This window comes from Nomascus leucogenys, chromosome 16, assembly GCF_006542625.1.
Source record: "Nomascus leucogenys isolate Asia chromosome 16, Asia_NLE_v1, whole genome shotgun sequence".
Taxonomy (NCBI): Eukaryota; Metazoa; Chordata; class Mammalia; order Primates; family Hylobatidae; genus Nomascus; species Nomascus leucogenys.
The window spans coordinates 94,421,993-94,440,522 of NC_044396.1; the positions used below are offsets into that span (position 1 = coordinate 94,421,993).

Here is an 18,530-nt window from a genome sequence, read left to right on the forward strand (position 1 = left end):
TCAGGGCTCAGTCAGTGATTAGGGATCAGGGCTCAGTCTGGGATCAGGGATCAGGGATCAGGACCAGTATGTGCCCAGAGTCAGGGCTCAGTCAGTGATCAGGGATCAGGATCAATATGTGCCCAGGGCCGGGGCTCAGATGGGGATGAGAGATCAGAGGTTTCTAGGAACAGGGTCAGGCCTCAGCCAGGATGTTGTGGGGACTGGAAACAGTGCTCTAAAGTGTTTTGTGCTGTTCCTGGCCCAGGAGGTTACATTCCCCAGGCAACACTCCCCCTCTTCTTCCCTTTCTGCCTGGTCAATCTTGAAGGCTCTCCTCCAAGACAAGTCCACGACTCGGGCCCTGCTGTGGTCAGAGTGCAAACGTTGATGTCAATCCTGGTCCCTGGTCATGCATGACCTTGAGCAAGACACGTGACCCCTCTGAGCCACAGTTCTTCCACGGAATGGGACCATGCCTGGCCACCTCTGGTGATGGCCATGAGGGCAGATGGGGACAGGGAGCAAAGAGTTTGGTCAGCACAGCTGCTGGGGAAATGTCAGGAGAATGCACACCCAGGTTTGCCATTTGCAGGGGTCTTGCAGACCCCAAGGGAACCCTGCCTCAGGAGCCCTGTAGCCCTCCCTAGCAGCTGCCCGGCTGGTGCCACCTCGCCTCTCCCTGACCTGCATCTCTGCACAGTCCCCACAAGGGTGTTAGGAAAACCCGCCAATCACGCCTGGTTCTCACAAGGAGAGCTGTGAAAATGAGAGGTTGAAAATAGCCCGAAAATACCCCCGACCCTGCCTCCTCCTTCTCTCCCAGAGAGGGCAGGGCAGGCAGAGAAGGGCACCTGCGGAGTGGGCCGGGCCCCTTGGGTTACATAAGCTCAGCATTGGCCTCCGGAGAAGGCTGAGGGATCAGCGTCAGCGCCAGGGCCAGGAGGAACTTGGGCATCACCTTGTCCCACAGCCAAGGGTCCTTGCCCAGAGTGGGCCTGGGCCTTGCAGACTTTCCAGGGGCTGAGAGGACAGGGCAGGGGAAGTCCCCAGCATGCTTGGCCTTGAGTGCCCCCACCACGTGCTGTGGAGATGCCTTTCCTTCCCTCCCTCCCCAGCTGCCTGTGCCGTGTCCGGGCGCCCAAGACCAAGACCTGCCTGCCGCGTGGCCTTGGCCAGTGCCTGCACCTCTCTGCGCCTTTCCCAGAGAGCACAGGGAAATGGCCCTATCCAGCGTCAGTGGGGCAGCCACCAACCCAGGCGGGGCTTGGCAGAGTACAAAGCAGGCCTGGACGCCAGTTCCCACTAAACCCAACCAGCCCCCGCCTTGCCTCTGCCCCTGTCCCAGCCTGCAGGAACCCTCAAGAGGCAAGCCCGGCCCTGGCACCCATCCCCCAGGGCCCCCACGGGAAGCGCACACCCTGCGTGGGCTGCAGGGACCTCAGCCTTTCCAGGCCTGCATCTCCTGAATGGCTTCCTTAATCTGTGAGAGGAGGCAGCTGTCCCGAGATTTGGGGCGACAATGTCCCATCAGTTCCCACCTCTTCTGAGTAAGGCCCTGGAGAAGACTTTTCCAAACGTGCCTGGGCTGAGGCTGGAGCAGGAGGGCCAAGGGCAGGCGCAGGGAAGAATGCTGGGGTGAGGGCTGGAACAGGCTGGCGTCTAGTGGGGAGGCTGGATCCCTGCCCTTCCAGGGGAGCAGAGACTGGGGCATCCCTCAGCCAGCTAGCACAGGCTTCCCTTGGGGGTGGGTTGTACCAGGTGGGCCCATAGGGCTGTAGGGGGGTTAGGATGAGGAGGTGCACAGTGGGTCCCTGGGAAATCGCAGCTCTGCGGCGCTGGAGGCAGGTGGGGGTAGGGAGCTCAAGGCGCGGAGCAGAAGGGGGACCAGGTGCATGAGGTCAAGCCTCCACCTGTGCCTAGCATGCCTGCCAACCCAGAGGGAGGGAAGCAGGGCCCGGCTGAGTGAGTGCAGGCAGGAGAGCCAGGGCTGGGAGTGGGCCTGGGTGGGGAAGTGCACACGGAGGGCAGGTGGCCCCGGCTGCAGAGCGAGGACCACGGTCCAGACCAGGACCACGGATGCTCATTTAATCATGAGAAAGACTGCCTAGGTAGGTCCTGTCGCTGCCTCCTCTTTACAAGCAAAACAGGGAAGGTGCAGGCGGAGTGAGCCACTGGTCTGAAGTTCACATTTGAGCAGGGAGGGGCCAGCACCCAACCATTCCTCCCAAGGTGCCCCCAGGGTCCCTGGTGTGGGGAGGGGCGCTGGGTGGCACGACCTGGAGCCACAAGAGGTGCACTTGCTGGAGTGCAGGCAGTGACGAGTGTCAGGCACCCCCTGCCTGGGAACCCCACCTTGGAGGAAGCCTCGGGAACTGGGTGGAGGCTGGACCCGGCTGGGATGACCACTCTCCGATACAGTAGCCACCATCCACTTGTAGCTATCTAACTGGAAATGGATTACAGTCAGTCAAATTAAAAATTCAGTTCCCCAGGCCACAAGCCACATTTCATGCCCTTGGTAGCCACTAAGGCCAGTGGTGGCCATGCTGGATGGCACAGACACAGAACGCTGCCACCATCACAGGCAGTTCCATGCAGAGAGGCATCCAGAGATTGGCTCTGGACTCGGATGCCTGGGCCTAAGGGTTGGGCCTTCTCTGACCTTTGCTGGCCCCAGTCCAGGGGTGGGCTGTCCGGGACAGAGGAGAGGGGAGGCCAGGGAGGAAGAGAGGAAGGGGATGAAGGATGGGGGAAGGGAAAGGCAGCCTCCCTGGGTCCTCTCTGTCTTCCTGGAAACCTGGGCTGGTGGCAGCCGGGAGGCCACCTCCTCGCAACTCCTCCCCATGACTCAGGCCCTGAACTGGGATGGCTGGAGAGCAGAGCATGCCCGGGTCCCCTCCGTGGGTCCCCACCCTGCCTGGCCTGGGTGCAGGCTGAGAGCCACAGAGGGACTCCAGAACGCCACAGAATTGAAGCTGGCTGTGCATCTGCCCAGGAGCCAGCTTGTGCTTTGTCTCTGTCCCCCATCTTGGGATGCAGAGCCCTGGCTGGAGAGACTGGCTGCTTTCCTCCTCTGAATCCAGGCAGGAGATGGGGCCTCTGGGCAGAGGAACCAGGGAGGGTCCTGGCCATGTTTGCCTTTGCTGACTGATGGGTGTGCTGAGACAGAGGACCTGCAATGTGCCTGGGACACAGGAAGGGGCCATGCCTGCCAACCAGAAGACCAGGGGAGGCTTCCTGGAAGAGGAGGACGGGTGCACCACACTGTTAGAACCTTGTTAACAGGAGCCTCTGCCCTCACTATCACTTGCTCTCCGACAGCCTCTCTCCTTTTCCCATCCTTCCTCAATATCTGCACAGTTTGGGGAACCTTGAGGCTGAGCTGGGGTTGGGAGGGGGGCCAGGAGGCACCAGGACAGGCTGGGAGAGGGCAAGGCCTCAGGATCCTGTATGGCGATAGGCAGGGGCTCCAAGGGTCCTGACTGGGAGGCTAACTAACCTAGACTTGCTGCACCCACAGTTAACTCCTCTGCATGTGAATCCACTAAGTAGTCACCATTCTGGTCACCCCCACACAGAGGCCCTTCAGCCTCTGGCTGGCAAAGTTCATTGAGTACCTCGAGAGGACCAGGGGTCCCCTTCCTCCTGTGCCCCCGTGCGACCTCAGCCCTAGGAAGCACTGGCTGATACAAAGAGCCTCATTCTGCCCTGGGGGGTCCCTGCAGACAGCTCTGGGGGACCATGAAACAGGAGTCAGGGAGCTGAGTTGTAGACTGCCCTGGCTCCCCTGTGGCCTCAAACACCCCCCTTCCTGAGTATGGGACAGTCCTACGTAAAAATGGCTGGAAATACAGGACTTGGAGGCACACTTCCTGCTGCCCCACTCCGAGGCCTCATATCCCCCTTTCTGTTTCCCATCAATCAGGGACGCCTTAGAGTCTACACTTAGCCTTGGTACCAAAGCTCTGGATGCGTAAAGCGGCCATGGGATCAGGGCTCAGTCTGTACCAGGATGGAAGCTCGTGTGTGGCCAGAACTCAGTGTGTGACCAGGATCAGGGTTCAGCGTGTGACCAAGCTCAGTGTGTGACCAGGATCAGGGTTCAGTGTGTGGCCAGAGCTCAGTGTGTGACCAGGATCAGCGTTCAGTGTGTGATGGAGGTCAGTGGTCATTGATTCCAATGTTGGGGGCAGGGTCACAGCTGAATGGCTGTGGCCAGGGATCACTGTGTGGCTATGGAGAACACTGAGAAGATGCCACGGGTTACACTCCCTCTGGGCTGCGCAAGGAGGTTCTAGGGCCCAGCGTCCAGCTGGGTGTGGTCCCCAGCAGGGACCATCAATTCCAGCCTCCTGGTGCTGGACCCACCCTGGATTCTTCAGGCTGGGGACAGGACCCTGAAAGGAAGCTGATCTGGGCGTGAGATGGTGCAGTGGCAGGCGGGGGTGGGGGGCGGTGAGCAGGTGAGGGGAAGGGAGTCCAGGGTGCACACTGAGGCAAGCCTCCTGAAAGCCAGTTGCCGGTTTAGGTTCTAGAATCCCGGAGTGTCTGGGCTGGAAGATACCTTCAAAGCCATTCAGACACACACGTGCCAATAGGGAGACAGGGCTGAAGTGGGGTGAGTGGGACTGCTTCAGGGCGCCCTGCTGGGAGCTGGTCTTGGTGGGCAAAACTCCTTACACCTGACCTTCTCCTGGGAGGGGCTGAAGGCTGGGCCAGGGGGTGGGAGGTGGAACCCTCTGAGTCCTGGATCAGGAGCTGGGCTGAGAGGGCGATTTTCTAAAAGGGACGAGTCGGGGAGGGAAGCAGGGAAGGTCCCGTGTAGGGAGAGGGAAGGCCCTGCCGAGAAGCTGGGCCCAGATGGGAGACCGCCTCACCCTGGATGGCCGCACTGGAGAGGGCCCCAGCCCTGAGAACCTGGGGCTGGATTCCCCAGCGGAGGCACCGGGATCGCTGCCACCCTCCGGGCTCCAAGGAGGAAGGCTGAGTCCTGACGCAGAGCTGCTGGCCTCCTGGCCTGATATCAGCCGCCCCCTGGTGGCCATGACTGCTGGTGCAGCGAGGAGACGAGGCAGGGCATCGCCGCCAGGACTGGGAGGAGGGGGTGCCGCTCGGCAGGGGATCCTCAGAGGCAGCCCGGGCACCCTGCCCTTTTGTCAACAATCCTGTCAAAGCCTTGGAGAAGAAGGCCTTTTCCCCAGGAGGAAGGAGGCGTGACACTGCCCAAGAGGTTGGACCGGGAAGCAGACCGCCCCCGCCCTTTCCTGGCTGCCCTGTGGCCTGTGTCTCTGGGCCCCTCCTGGCCAGTCCCTCTGGACACCCCTAGGAGCCCTGGCCACAGATCAGCCTTGAGGAGGGGACTGATATGGACACGACTGTGTCTGGCGAGCTGTGCGCCATGCCCAGGGGCTCGGTGGGCTTGAGTTCCCTCCTCTCCTGGTGACCTTTGTTGTGACGGTGGTGACTGCCGTTGAGGGCCATGGGAGGCCAGGGTGGGGTGGGTGCTGACATTCGGGTAGGGGTGGTGGCGGTCCTTGTCAATTCGTGTTGGTGGTGGCAGTGGTGGTACCCAGTGGAGACTGGCTGATGGGCTGACAGAAGCAGCCAGGCCGACAGTGGGCCTGGGTAGCAGCAGCAGCGTGACCTGCTGAGATGGTTCAGTGTGCAGATTGCTGGACGTCCACACAGGGGGACTTGCGCTCAGAGTGGACCACACGTTGAGAGCTAGGAGAAAGGGGTTGAGGCAGAAGCATCTTGGTGGAGAAGGATCCCGTAGTCACTTCTCCAAGGTCCTTCCTTCTGGGAAGGCTCCCTCTGGGTACCTGTCCAGCGGTCCTGGAAGCAGAAGAGGGGCCGTGGATGATCCAAGGCAGCCCAAGGGGCCATCTCCATCAGCTGATGAAGAACAAAACCTGAATATGGGGCTGGGAGGTCCCCCATGTCACCAAGTCAAAGGAGGATGGATGGTGACAATGGCAGGAAGTGCCTGGGGACATCCACCCAGGGTCAGTGGTGGGTTTGACCTCACCTTCAAATCCATCTCCTGGCTCTTTCCCCAGCCACTCCCCTCAGCGTCTCTCAGCACAGGGTCCATGAGAAAGAACTGGACAAACCCCCGCCCTGAGCAGTTCAACTGGCCCTACCCAGTCCCCGCCCAGCCCCCACTCTCTGACCTTCTTGGATGGGGTCAGGAGTCTATGGCTCCACTCTCTCTCCTGCCCATCCCCCACTCAGCCCGTTCTCACTCCCATCCACGTCTGGACCTTGCACCTGCATAGCCTTCAGCGAAGCAGACCTCCACTGGGTGCCGCCCACCCACTTACCCACCTATCCTGTCCATCCTCACCCATCTCTTCCCTCAATCCATCCTCACCCATCTCTTCCCTCAATCCCCATCGTCCTCCCGCCAGCTCTCCAGTCATCTGTCCATCCATCCGTCCTCCCCACTTCCATCTACACCCACCACCTCATCCATCCGTCCACCGTTCATCCACCCACGCACCTGCATTGCCTAGGCACAACCCCTCAATTCCTTCCCTCCATTCATCTGTGTGTCCGTCCTGCCGTCCACCATCCATCATCCAGCCAGCCAGTGGGGCCACTCCCCTGCTCCTGGAGAAGGCCGAGAGCAGGGACCCAACTCTTGGCTTCTCTGCTGCGCGGGGCAGGCACCGGGCTCTCCTAGGTGTGCGCGCGTGTGTGCATTTTATCCGCCCCCCCTTATCTCGCTCCCCTCCCCCCACGCCCCCGCCCCCCGCTCGCGCTCCCCCTCTAATGTGTGATCTGGAAGCTCTATAAAGCCTGATGTAATCCGTAATGCAGTCTCTGGCTCCCGATTCGGGATCCAGTTTCAGAGCGCGAGAGATTGGGGAGCGCCGGCAGCCGGGTGGGGGGAAGCAGCTCTCGCCTCTCTCCTCCTCCTTCTCCTCGTCCTCGGCCTCCTCCTCCTCCTCCCCGCGCCGCCCCGCCCCCGGCTCGGCTCGGCTCGCCCCCCCCCCACCAGGAAGGGGAAAAAAGGCGAGAAGAGCCGGGCAGGCGAGAGGAGCGGAGCGGCGGCGGCGGCCGGAGAGGGAGCGGCGGGCGCAGGCGGCGGCGGCGGGCGCGGCGTTGGCGGCGGCCCCGGCGGAGCGAGCGCGGAGCCGGCGAGCCGGGAGCACAGGCGGCCGCGTCGCGTCCTGGCCCGGCCCGGGCCCGCGCGCCCAGCATCGTCCGCAGCGCGGGCATCCGGACCCTCCGGGCGCCCGAGGGGCTCCCGCAGGCGCGGGGGAAGGGGAGGGGGCCTGCGTGCGCCGGCGGGTGCGCTCCAGGGGGCGTCCCGGCGAGGCCCAGAGCGGGCCGGGGGCGGCGGCGGCTGGAGGAGCCCCCCCACCTCCGGTCGGGCGCCCGGCTCGGCCGCCGGCGACGCTAGGCGCTCGCAGGGATTTGCAACTCGCCGGATCGAGTCCTCGCCGGCGGGGCCGCTGCTGCTGGGGAAGGTAAGGAAGGCTCCGGCGGGGGGCTGGGGGCGCGGCGGGTGGGGGCGCAGCGAGGGCGGGAGGGGGTCGGGGGAGGGGCGGGCGCCCAGACTTCCTAACTTCGCCGTTTGGGGCTTCGCAGCTCGGAGGTTTTGCGCTCAGAGCTCAGGAGTTTGGACCCCCACCCCCTACCCCCTCAGCCCCCTGCCTCCTCCAGCGGTGGCGATGGAATGTGGCAGGTCCCCGCGAGCCCGCATTGGGCAGGCTGAGGAGGGGGCGACCCTGGACGCAGGAGAGGCTCCTCGGCGCTGCTCGCCTCCTCCCCATCCACACACCACAGCCTGGCACCCCTCCTCATCACATGCACAGGGCAGGCTAGGGAGGGCGTTCCCGCTGTACCCCCAGCACACACAGACGCTGGCGGGGGTCTAAGGGAGCCCCCCATGGCCCGCAACAGCCACGCATAGACGCAGCAGGCTCCGGAGAGCCCCCGAGCGTGTCCCCCTCTTGCTAATCACGTCCAGGGCCCCCTACAGAAATTGTAGGGGCCCGAGACGTCCTCCCCCCACGCACAGAGCCCGGGGCAGGCAGGAGAAAACCTCAGACTCCTTCTCGAAGCCCTCGCCCGTAGAAGCCCTCGCCTGTAGACCTGGCATTGGCGGTGGAGACTCCCTGGAGGTACTCTCCCCCACTTCGGGCGGAGGGCTATTTTTGCGCCCCCCACCCCCACGCGAACGCCCTCGCTCTTCCCTCCTTGTCTACCTTTCCACTGGGCCGGACAGGCCGCGCGGATAAGCCGCTCTCAACTTTGGGCCGGCCCTGTGCCATCTCCGCTCCAAGCGCCGAGCACTCCCGGGCGCCGAGCACTCCCGAGTCCGCGTCCCCGGTGAGCAGAGGCCGCCGGCCCTCCACCGTCGCCGCGCTAGCTAGAAGCCGCGCGGAGCTGCCTCGAGGAACGAGCACGGCCCCCGCCCCCTCCTGGGGAGGCGGGGGGCTCTGGACCCGGCCAGGAGCCCTCTCCCTAGGTCCCCGCGGCCCCCTGGGCGACGTACAGAGCGCCTCCGGCCTCGGGAGGGGGCGGCGGAGCTGAGAATCACCGCGAAGCGATGCGACCGGGAGGGCTTGACGGAGGCTGCGGCTCCGAGCCCGGGTCCCTCCTCCTGGCCGCGGCGGCTCCTGCTTGGCCACTCCCCGGCAGCCTGAAGAGAACGCCTAATCTGGCACCCCAGCCCCAGGCCGCTGGGCACCTTACCCCTTTCCACTTTTATTTTGGGCTTCTAAGTTTCTTGGAGCGCAGGCGCCCAGGCTGGGACCCGAAGAGCCCTAAGCCAGCCTTCCTTCAGCACCCGTCCCCGCTGCGACCTCCCCGTTCTTCCTCCGGGTCTGGGGCACAGATTCCTGGGCTGCAACTCCGGAGTAGTTGAAAGGCAGGAAGGCGTGTGGGCGGGTAGGGGGCTTGCACTCCCGCCCCAGAGGAGCCGCTTGGCGTTTGTGTTGGGGAGGGGGCTGGGAGGTCTGCTCTCCCGCTCCACCCTGGGAAGCCACGGAGACCCTCGGTGCTCTCCCCACAGACACAAACACACGCCCCCTCGGAGCGAGAGCCGCCGCGGGGGAACAGCAGAGGCCGCGCGGGCGGAGGCGGGGGAAAGGGGAGCTGGGTCCCTTTTCTATCTGAGAGGGAGGTGGCATACGGTGTGTGGGGTCTGGGGAGGCGACTGTCACGTCTCCTAGAACCCTCATGCCTTCCACTCCTCTGCGACCCCGGCTGCCGAAGAGGCAACGAGGGAGGTCGAGCCGCTCCCTCCCGTGGGCGGCAGCGAAACTCTGCGCCCGCACGCCGGGGTGCCGCCGAGTCCGGCTTTGAGTACCCAGCAAGGGCAAGCAGGCGAAGGAGGGGGCGGGGGTTCCTGGGCGCGCCCCCGTCCGCGCACAGTCGGGGCCTTGGAAGGGGGTGTGGGCAGCCCGCCGAGTCAGTCCTGCGCGCCCGCCGCCCGCGCCCGGTCCCCGGAGGCGGACGTTGCGCTCGTTCGGGGATCCCGGAGCGCCCGGCGCCCCACGCCCTCCCTTCGGCTCGCTAGCTGCTCCTTGGCGCTGCTTTCAGACTTGTTGCGCCTCGATCTGGGGGCAGAAGGCTGGCCCGGGAGCCCCGGCGGCTGAGGGCCGAGCCGCGAAGCCCAGGGATGCGCCTGAGAGGCGCGCGGCTCCGCGGGTGGGCGCTGCGCTGAGGGCTCGAACCGGGAGTTTGCCGCCTCCGATCCCGGGGAAGGGCGCTTGTTCCTGCCGGGGTCCCGCCCGGGGGCGGATAGGGGGCGATTCGTCGCCTCGGCCTCAGGCAGCACTCCTCCGGATCCCGGGCTAGGGAGGGGGCGCAGCCAAGTTGTGGAGCCCTCGGAGGCCCTTCCTCTCCCGCAGGCTCCGGCCCCTCTCGGACCTCTGTGGCCGCGTCCGTGAAATGGGGGCGCGGGCTCTGCTCTCGGATCCCTTCCAGCCCCCGACCCTCCGCGCTAGTCCCGAGATCCAACGTGCCGGGTCCGCAGCGTGCTGGGTCTGCGGCGTCAGGGCGGCCCGGGTCCCGAGACCATCTGCGCTTGCGGACACAGCCGCGGGGCCGGGCATGAAGGGCCCCAGGGAGGGCTAAGCACGCGCCCGGGGTCCCAGCAGCCTCCTGCGGCGCCCTCAGCCCCTGGTCGGCCCGACCCCGCCTCCGGGAGTGGGTCGTGGGGCGCAGTGCCCGTCCTCCGGGGACGACGCGGGGCTCCAGGCCCAGGCGGCCGGCGCGGGGCCGCAGTGGCGGAGGGCGGAGGGCCGGCGCGCTGCCGCTGACTGCCGGGAGAGGGCGCCCGCACCGCGCCCGCGCGGCCCTGCCCGCCCCTTCCGTCTCCTCCGCGCCTGGCCCGCGGCTCCGGCCCCATCTTGGGCAGCCCCGGCCGCCCCCTCCCTCCCGCCCGCCCGCGCGCCGTCCGCTCCCGCCGCCGGGTCCCGTGACGCGCCTCGCGTCTCGGCCAGAGCCCCCCTCGCCGGCCCGGCCCGGTCCCCGTGTGCGGTGCGCTGGCGTGAGCGCGCGTTTCCGTGCTGGTGTCCATGTGTGGCGCGCATGCACGTGCGTGCCCGTTCGGGAGGCTGGGGGCACGTGTGTGCAGGCATGCAGACTTGCACATGTGTGTGCGTGACGGGGGCGGGTCTCGCGCCGGTGTGGCCCCGGATGGCAGGATTTAGTCAAACCCCGTTTTACCGTCGGCTGTGGCTCTGGGCTGCCCCCGGGTCTGCTCTGTGTGCACCGGATGGACCCCTGGGAGGAAAGCTCGAACACCCGACCCCCCAGCAAAGACCCCGAACCTGGAGGGTATTGTTAACCCCTCCGGGTCCGCGAGCCCACGCCCTCCCTTTGTCCTCTGGAAGCCTCCGGCCTCCCTGGCTGCAGCTGCGCCATCAGCAGAGCTGTGACTTCTGGGTAAACACGCACAGGCCTGGGATCCCCCTGTAGACAGCCGGCGTGCACACAGAGGAAGTGGCACTCACTAGACGCGTGGGTGCCCATGTGAACAGCCTCGCACTGGGAGCAGGGCAGGGGGCAAGGGGGAGGGCGTGGTCCTGTGCAATCCCCCCCTCCCCCAAGCACTAAGGCTGCGTGAATATGCAGGAAAGAGCCCCTGACCAGCTCTGCCAAGGAGGCTCTGCGGAGTGCAAGAAGGCAGCCTACAGAAGCCTAGAAGTGGGGCTCACCCAGGAGGTGTCCCACGGAAGGGCAGGTGGGTGGGTGATGAAGGGGTCAGAGGTCGGGGCAGAAGGAAGAGCCGGCAGTGCAAAGGCCCTGGGGCAGCGCATAGTGCGGGTGTGAGAAATAAACCAGAGCTAGAGAGGAAGGTGGGAGGCAGGACGGGGCTGCAGAGGGGTCGGGGCCAGACCTGAGCCCTGAAGGTCTTGGCCCATGTGCTGGGAGCTGCTGTCAGGAGCCACAGGAGGGTCTTCAACGGGGTTGGTGGCTTGGCCTGATGGGGATGCCAAAGAGATGGGGCGCCCCATGGGCCGCAGGTCATAGGGCCCAGCAGGAGGCTGAGTGCACAGCCTGTTGAGTGCCGCTGCCACGCCCACAGCTGCACTGCACAAGACGCACGCCACATTCATCACAGTGGGCGGCAGCCAGCCCTGACGCCACCCAAGACCAACACACACCCCGGTGTGAGGCGCAGGCAGACACCCAGAGCAGGCACGCGTGTCCCCACAAAGGAAAGAAACACGGAACTCCAGGGTGCCACCGCCCGAAAACCTGTGTCTCGTTGTAGGCTCATGAGGACACGGGTCAGCACAAGCACACCGTGAGGTGCACACGGGTGCACACGGCACCCCCGCCCCACGATGTGTTCCTGTCTACACACACAGAGGGGAAGGAGGAGAGGTTCAGACCTACAGACCGCACGATCCAGAAGACACAGCCTGGATGTTCATGTCCAGGGAGGGGGCAGGGAGGCCCCCGCAGGCAGGGACTGGCAGTGGGACCCAGGGGGTGCTGGCCCTGCATTCTGCTCTGTGACCTTCATCACAGGCCCCGGCGCCTCCTTTCCTCATCTGTGCTCCACTCCTTGGCGTTAAGGTGAGGATCCCCCTTCCCCGCAAAGCACATGCCGCTGAGGAGGGGGCTCCGGACGTCTCCACTCCTGCTCCACCCTCCCGCTCTCTTCTTTTTTCATACTAACTCATTTCTGTTAATTGAGGATCAGTACCAAAGGACTAGCCTCCTTCCTCCACAAAGCCCTGGTCCCCTTGCCTCCTGCCACCCCTGTTGCAGGCTCTGTTGTTCGGGGCTACCCTGCCTGGATGGAGCGGTGGAGACCTCTGCCCCTCCTCCCTCCTTCCCTGCATGGGTTTCACAAACACAAACATGCACACACTCAACCCTTCTGTCCCTTGTCCTCATCACCAGCAGCAGCACCCGCGTTTTTGACACCAGCACCCTCACTGCCCCCCTACCATCTCACCCCACCCCATCACCCCCACCACCATTGTCCCTGAGGCCACCTCAGCCGCACCCTGCCGCCAGCACCACACTGCACCATCGTTCCTATCTGACCCCACCTCCATCCCCAACACCAAAGCCAGCAAACACCTTCCCCCCATCACTCCCACTCGCTTTGGCAGCACCTGGACACACCTCACAGCCACTTCCCTCAACACCTCGGCCCCCACCTTGGGCTCCTGTCCCCTTCACTGGCCCCATGGTGGTCCTCCTGCTTGTGGTGTTCTGTTCTCTTCGGCATCCCTCTCTGGGGCTTGGTCAGGGGAAGGGCACAGCAGAAGTCCTCTCTGCAGCTTCGCTGTCAGGCCCCCAGCCACTTGCCTTCCTGGGAGAGGAGCATGCGGCAGGCTGGTCCCCTGCAGCCCACCAGGCAACTGAGCTGTCCCGGCCCAGCGCGGCTGAGGTCAGGAGGACCCAGGGAGCTCAGAGACTGGGGCGGACCTTGAGATGAGACAGAACCTGTGTCCTGGTGCCTGTCCCCCACTCCTCACTCAGCTGTGGGCCAGTTTTGGGGGTGCTGACTCTTGACTGAGACATGTGGTTGAGGGGTCCTTGAAGTAAGAAATGCAGAGGAGCGGCCAGGAGGCTGAGAAGATGGCACTGGCTGGGCACTGGCCTGGGTGCGAGGCGGGGAAGGAGGCTTGCAAGCCCACACCCCACCCCCGACCACCATGAATCCCAGCCCATCCTCCTGGGCCCTGGGGGCACGTGGTGGGTCTCTGGGCCAGCACCTCTCTGAGGCAAAGTTGGCATCTCTGTGACAGGAGGGTGGGTGGCCCTACCTGCCTGTCCTGGAGAGTGTCAGAGCGTCCAGGGTAGCGCCTGTGAAGTGCCAGGGAGAGGTAGGGCTGTCCAGGCAAGTCTTGGCGAGGCCCCAGTTCCAGCTCGGGGGTAATGGCCACCCCAGAGGAACGCATTTCAGTGGGATTTCAGAGCCCCGGGGAAAAGGAATGGGATTCAGGGAGGAGGAGAAGGGCCTCTGCACTCTGCACCCCCTCCCTGTTCCCCAGCCCCAGAGAGCCTGTCCCTGTGCCCATTCCAGATCTCACGGGCAGCTCCTCCAGAAAGCCTTTCTCTCACCACAGCGCAGCCAGATGCACACACAGACCCGCCTCGCCCCTCGCACACCTGAAAGACGTGTGCAGCCCCACATGCTGGCACCTCACTCTGTGTGCACACACTTGCTCACATACACCTGCACACATGCATGCACACACAGCCCTTGCACAGTGTGCACACACACTTGTAAAAACTCACAAAAGGAGCATGCACACACCCTGCATGTGCACACACTTCCTCACTCCCCCCAAAGCACACATGCCACATGTGCACACTCACGTATGCAACTCAGCTGGAACACGCACATTCTGTTCCCCACACTCGCTCACACACACACTGCTCACACCTGCACAGCTTTCACTTGCACTCGTCACCACATACACACATGCACACATATGTGCAGCGCACACAGCCACACATGCATCCTCTAGCCCCTCCTTGCGCCGAGGCTGCTCACCTGATGGACACACCTACTCTCTCCCTCGGTCTCGCTCCTCCCGATGCTGGGCCCTGGCTGCAGCTGTTCCTCCCCATTGCCACATAACTGCCTGCCTGCTGTGGTGGGGTGGAGGCCTGCTCCTGGGGTACAGCCTCCTCCCAGGGGTCCTCGAGCCAGGAGACCAGCCACTTTGGAGTCCAGGCTGAGTGCTGCCTCCTCCTCAGGTCCCCATACTGCTGCTAGGGGCTCACCAGCCTGGCCAGGCAGCCCTGCCCTCGAGGACAACTCCTAGGCAAGGCAGCCCTCCTCACTCTGGCCTCGGACTGGCCCCAGGGTGTGCCTGGGACCTCAGAGCAGCAGGGCAGGGACAGAGGAGCTTCAGCACAGGGTGCATCTTTAGGGCCTGCAGGTGGCTTGGGGTGATGAGCCCTAAGCTATAAGAGGTGCAGTGAGGCCCGGAGTCTGAGGGCCATTGGAAAGCTGGCCTCTGACGCCGGGCCAAGGTGGTCTGGGACAGCTGGGTGGGATGACGGGTAACACAGCTCCTATCTTCCCCTGGAGTCACTGGGGGCTGGTCGGTCCCTCTGGGCCTGTATCCATGTCTGGGGAACTGCAGGCACGATCACCTTGCCTTCTGCGGGTGGGGGGTCAGATGAAGGTCTGTGTGCCAGGGCAGATCACGGGGCTGGTCAGAGTGGAGCTTGGCACAGGACAGGGCCCTTTCTGCCTCAGCCCCACAGTGGTCTCTGTAAGAAAGGCCTTTCTCTCCCCGCCAGCGGCTCTGGCCAGATTCTTTGGGCACCCCTGTGCCCAGGCAGCTGGGTGGGGCTGGGCCTGGCAGGCCCTGTGAACATGGTGGGCTCCCATGCCCTTGGGGGCCCACCTCCGGGGGTCCGACCCTGCTGGCAGCCCTGCCCACCCTTAAGAGAGGCTTCCCCGGCCTGCCTCTGCTGTGGGTGGCACGTGACCTGGGCTCTCTACAGGCCTAGCTACCCCGAAGGTTGGCCAGTGGGGGTGTGGTTGGCACAAGCTGGGGTAGGGCAGGTGGCATCTGGGGGTCACCCTGTCGGGGGAGGCTATCTCGGCACACCCTCCTCCACTTGGCTAGTCCCCGACTCTCTGGCCCACTTCTCATGGCTCTGAACCCGAGACACGCAAATAAGTTGTCCTGGGCCCATGTCAGGGGCCCTGCCAGGACCTCACAGGCGGGGGACGGTGCTGCCTCTGCTTCCGGTACCAGGCCGCTTGAATGGGGGCCGTGGGCACCCTGAGGGGGGAAGGCCAGCCGTCTGCCTCCCAGCCCCCTGGGCAGTCGGTGCCGAGGGCGCCCACCCCGCCCCTCCCCCGTGCAGCCTTTTCTCAGGACACACAGGCGGGCACTGTTCAGAGGGCCGGCAGGACAACAGAGTGCCTTTTGTGGCTGGTGTCTGGGGATGCCATTGGTGGCCTGGGGTGGGCGGGGAGGAGACGCAGGAGGCCTGGGCCCAGGGTCGGGTCTGTCCGGTGTGGACTGGACCCAGAGCGGGCATGGGGTGCCGAGCCTCACGGAGGGAGCCCCAGTGCCCCTGAGAGAAGGGCCTTGAACAGCATCCACCGCCCCGGGTTGGATGGTGGGGAAACCAAGGTGCAGGGTGTGATTGGAACCCAGGCCTGGTGGCAGGGTGGGGTGTGTGTGTGCAGTTTGCACAAGCGCAGGATGGTGGCGGGAGGTGGGTGCGGTGCCTTTCGTCTGAGGGTGTCTGTGATGGGGGTCACTGCCTCGCCCACCTCATGCAGAAGCTGTGAGATTGAAGGTTCGTGTATAACCTCAGGCCCGGTGCTGGCCTGCGGTCAGTGCGTAGTGAACGTTGGTGCCCTCTTCCCCTCGCTGTGGCTCCCAACCCTGCTCCCTGGCCCAGCGTGGCTCCTGCTGCCCCACATCTCTGGGTCCCCTGTCTGCCAGCCCAGGCCCTCACCCTGTCACCTCTGCCCAGAGACTGGCAGCACCTCCCCCCTCCCTGAGGCCACCTCGCAGAAGCTGGCCAGCCTCCTCTGCAGCAGGAGGGATGGGGGCTAGACACCAAAAAGAACGTCCTGACAACAAGGGCAGTTTCACCCTGGGGGAGGGGATGAGAAAGGCAGGAACCTGTGAGGGCTTTGCTGGTAATTGGTCACTGGCCTTGGGTAGCTGAGGGGCAGTGGGTAATGGGAGCTGCTGTTACCCAGGCCGAGATATGGAAACCAATGACCAGAGAAGTGGCCTGTGGTTCAGGGACCAAGACAATCGCCCACTTCTCTGCAAGAGAGTTGATGACAGTTTTGCCATTAAATCGTAACACTTAAAGATAGGAGTGGCCAACGCCCACACTGGTTCCCCAGCAATGGGGGCAGCCCATGAGCCTCTCCCACCCTGTCACCTGTGGCCTGGATGCCCAGAGCTTTCTGTCCTCATAGTGGAGGCCTGGCATGGGGTGGGCTCAGGGGTCAGCCCGGCCTCAATCTTCAGGGTACCTGACTGCTGCACGGAGCACGCCTTTGGAGGATGAGGCTGGAAAAGCCTGCTGGGGAAATCAAGGCACCTGACGGAGAAGCACAGAGCATGGATTTTGAGGGACCAGGGCCAGGTCCAACCCCTGGGGCCCCCGGGGGATCCTCCCAACCGAGAGGACCTGGGAACTGGTGTGGCCAAGGGGAGGAGGGTGAGCCAGCCCAGGGGAGCCGAGGCCAGAGGTACAGCTGTGCAGATACCACAGCAGCTGCCCCAGGGTGGAGCTATTGTTGGCCTCAGGCCTGGACCCCTTTCTCCAAGGCTGTGACTGTGGTTCTGGCTAAACGCACCCTCTGGGGCACACCCTCCTCTCCCAGCCCCATCTCTGTCCCCGCTGCCCTCACATCCCAGCAAGTACAGCACTAAGCCCAGGCTGTCCCACTGCCACGTGGCCTTATATAAATGTGCTGCATGTGTGTGTTCATGCTCACATATGCACACTCACATGCACACAGGAACACGTGCACACACATATGCACTTGGGCACACATGTGCACACATGCCCGTGCACTCGTGCACACGTTGAGACACACACATCTGCTTCTCCCCCTCCAAATCTCAGCAGGGGCCACCAGCCCCTCCACCATTTGCCCTCTGGAAATCTCCTGTGACCCTGTCTGCATTGACCTTCCTCCTGGCCCAGACACTACACAGACCTGCCCCTGCCCCCGCCCCCAGCAGGCAGAGGGACTCACTCACCCTCAGAGCCCCACTCAGGCGCTGACCCCTCCAGGATGCCACCCTGGGTGCCAGGAAGGATCAGTAGTCTCCCCTGCACACCCCACCCCGTCTCAGCTAGACTGTCGGCCAACACTGCAGCCTTGTGACCTGGGCTGCAGTGCCCGGCTCGGGCCTGGCATGGGGGGACATGAGCCTGAGGAGATGGTCCCTGGTTACCCCCAGCCTTGGCCAGCTCTCTGCCCGCCTGGGCCTGCCTTGGTGTGAGAAGGCTCTGGGGTGGCCCCGTTGGAGGGTGGCGGGCAGGAGAGGTGGCGGGCAGGAGACCTCAGCTGGCTCAGAGATGGGTGGGTCTGCTGGGGGCAGGGCAGGGGGTGAGTGTGGCAGGTGGGGAGGCCCGTGCCCACTGGCAGGCTCAGGGGCCGTCAGCCAAGACAATGGCCTGGGCTCCTGCCCAGCGCTGCCCAGTGGCACAGCCGGAAAAGGCAGGGTTGGGCCAGTTCTGTGGGTCTCAAATTCATGTCAGCTGGACAGGCCTTCTGGCCAATACAGCCTCTCCCAAGGCCTGGGAGGGGAGCAGCTCAGTCTGAGATGTTCTAGGGGATGCTGGGGAGCCGGGTAGTAACCTGAGCCCTCCCTCCCCACACCCCCGTGACTTGCTGATGGCCCCTGTGGTCCCTCCTGTGGAACCCCAGGGCTTCAAGGTTTAAGAATCCCAGGGATGGGCACTTCTGGGCCATCTCCTGGCCCCGAGACAATCTGCCGAGGCCCCAGGTCCCTGCCAGGGCACTGGGCAGTTGCGCTGCCTGGCCCTTAGCCCCTCCTCCCTGCAGGTGCCTCCTACCTCCTCCCTCTCCAGGCCAGAAGTGGGCCGTGCGCAGCTTCCATGCCTGGCTGTTGCTGGGGCCTCCCCCTTCCACCTCCTGAGGACTCTCCTTCCCCATGGCCACTCCTGGCCCTCATGCCACTCCCTCACCATCACCCCCAGGGTGACCCCAGCACTGCCAGAGTGGGCCTTCTAAGGGGCGGTTCTGATAGGGGCACTGGCTGCTTCTGATCCCCTCTGCCACCTCTTGCCTACAGGGTGGGCCTCATACCCTAAGAGGGTTCAAGGCATGGAGTGAGCTGGTGACAATGAGGGGCGACCAGTGATACCAGGGCCCTAGGGGATGCCAGGAGGCCTCCACTCGGCTCAGCTCTCAAGGGCAGGAGTAGGCCCTCGTCTACCTGCTCTGGGGCCATGCTGGGCCATGCTGTGCAGAGAGCATGGGCGGTGACCCGCAGGCTTGAGCTGGATTCCAGGCTCAGGCGCCTGGTACCGGCTGTGAGCCTCCACCAAGGCATGGCCCCTCTGCAGACCTCAGCATGCCCGTCTGT

General features: G+C 64.4%; 1 protein-coding gene across 2 annotated transcripts in view; it reads left to right on the forward strand.

Annotated features, from left to right (window-relative positions):
- The first annotated feature begins 7,085 nt into the window (after positions 1-7,085).
- The window catches only part of LOC105739886 (adhesion G protein-coupled receptor B1-like), a 46,861-nt gene continuing 35,416 nt past the window's right edge, over positions 7,086-18,530 (forward strand). For both annotated transcript variants that reach the window (XM_030794985.1, XM_030794986.1), the window contains exon 1: positions 7,086-7,457. The gene's annotated coding sequence lies outside the window, so the exon portion shown is untranslated. The remainder of the gene's footprint in view (positions 7,458-18,530) is intronic.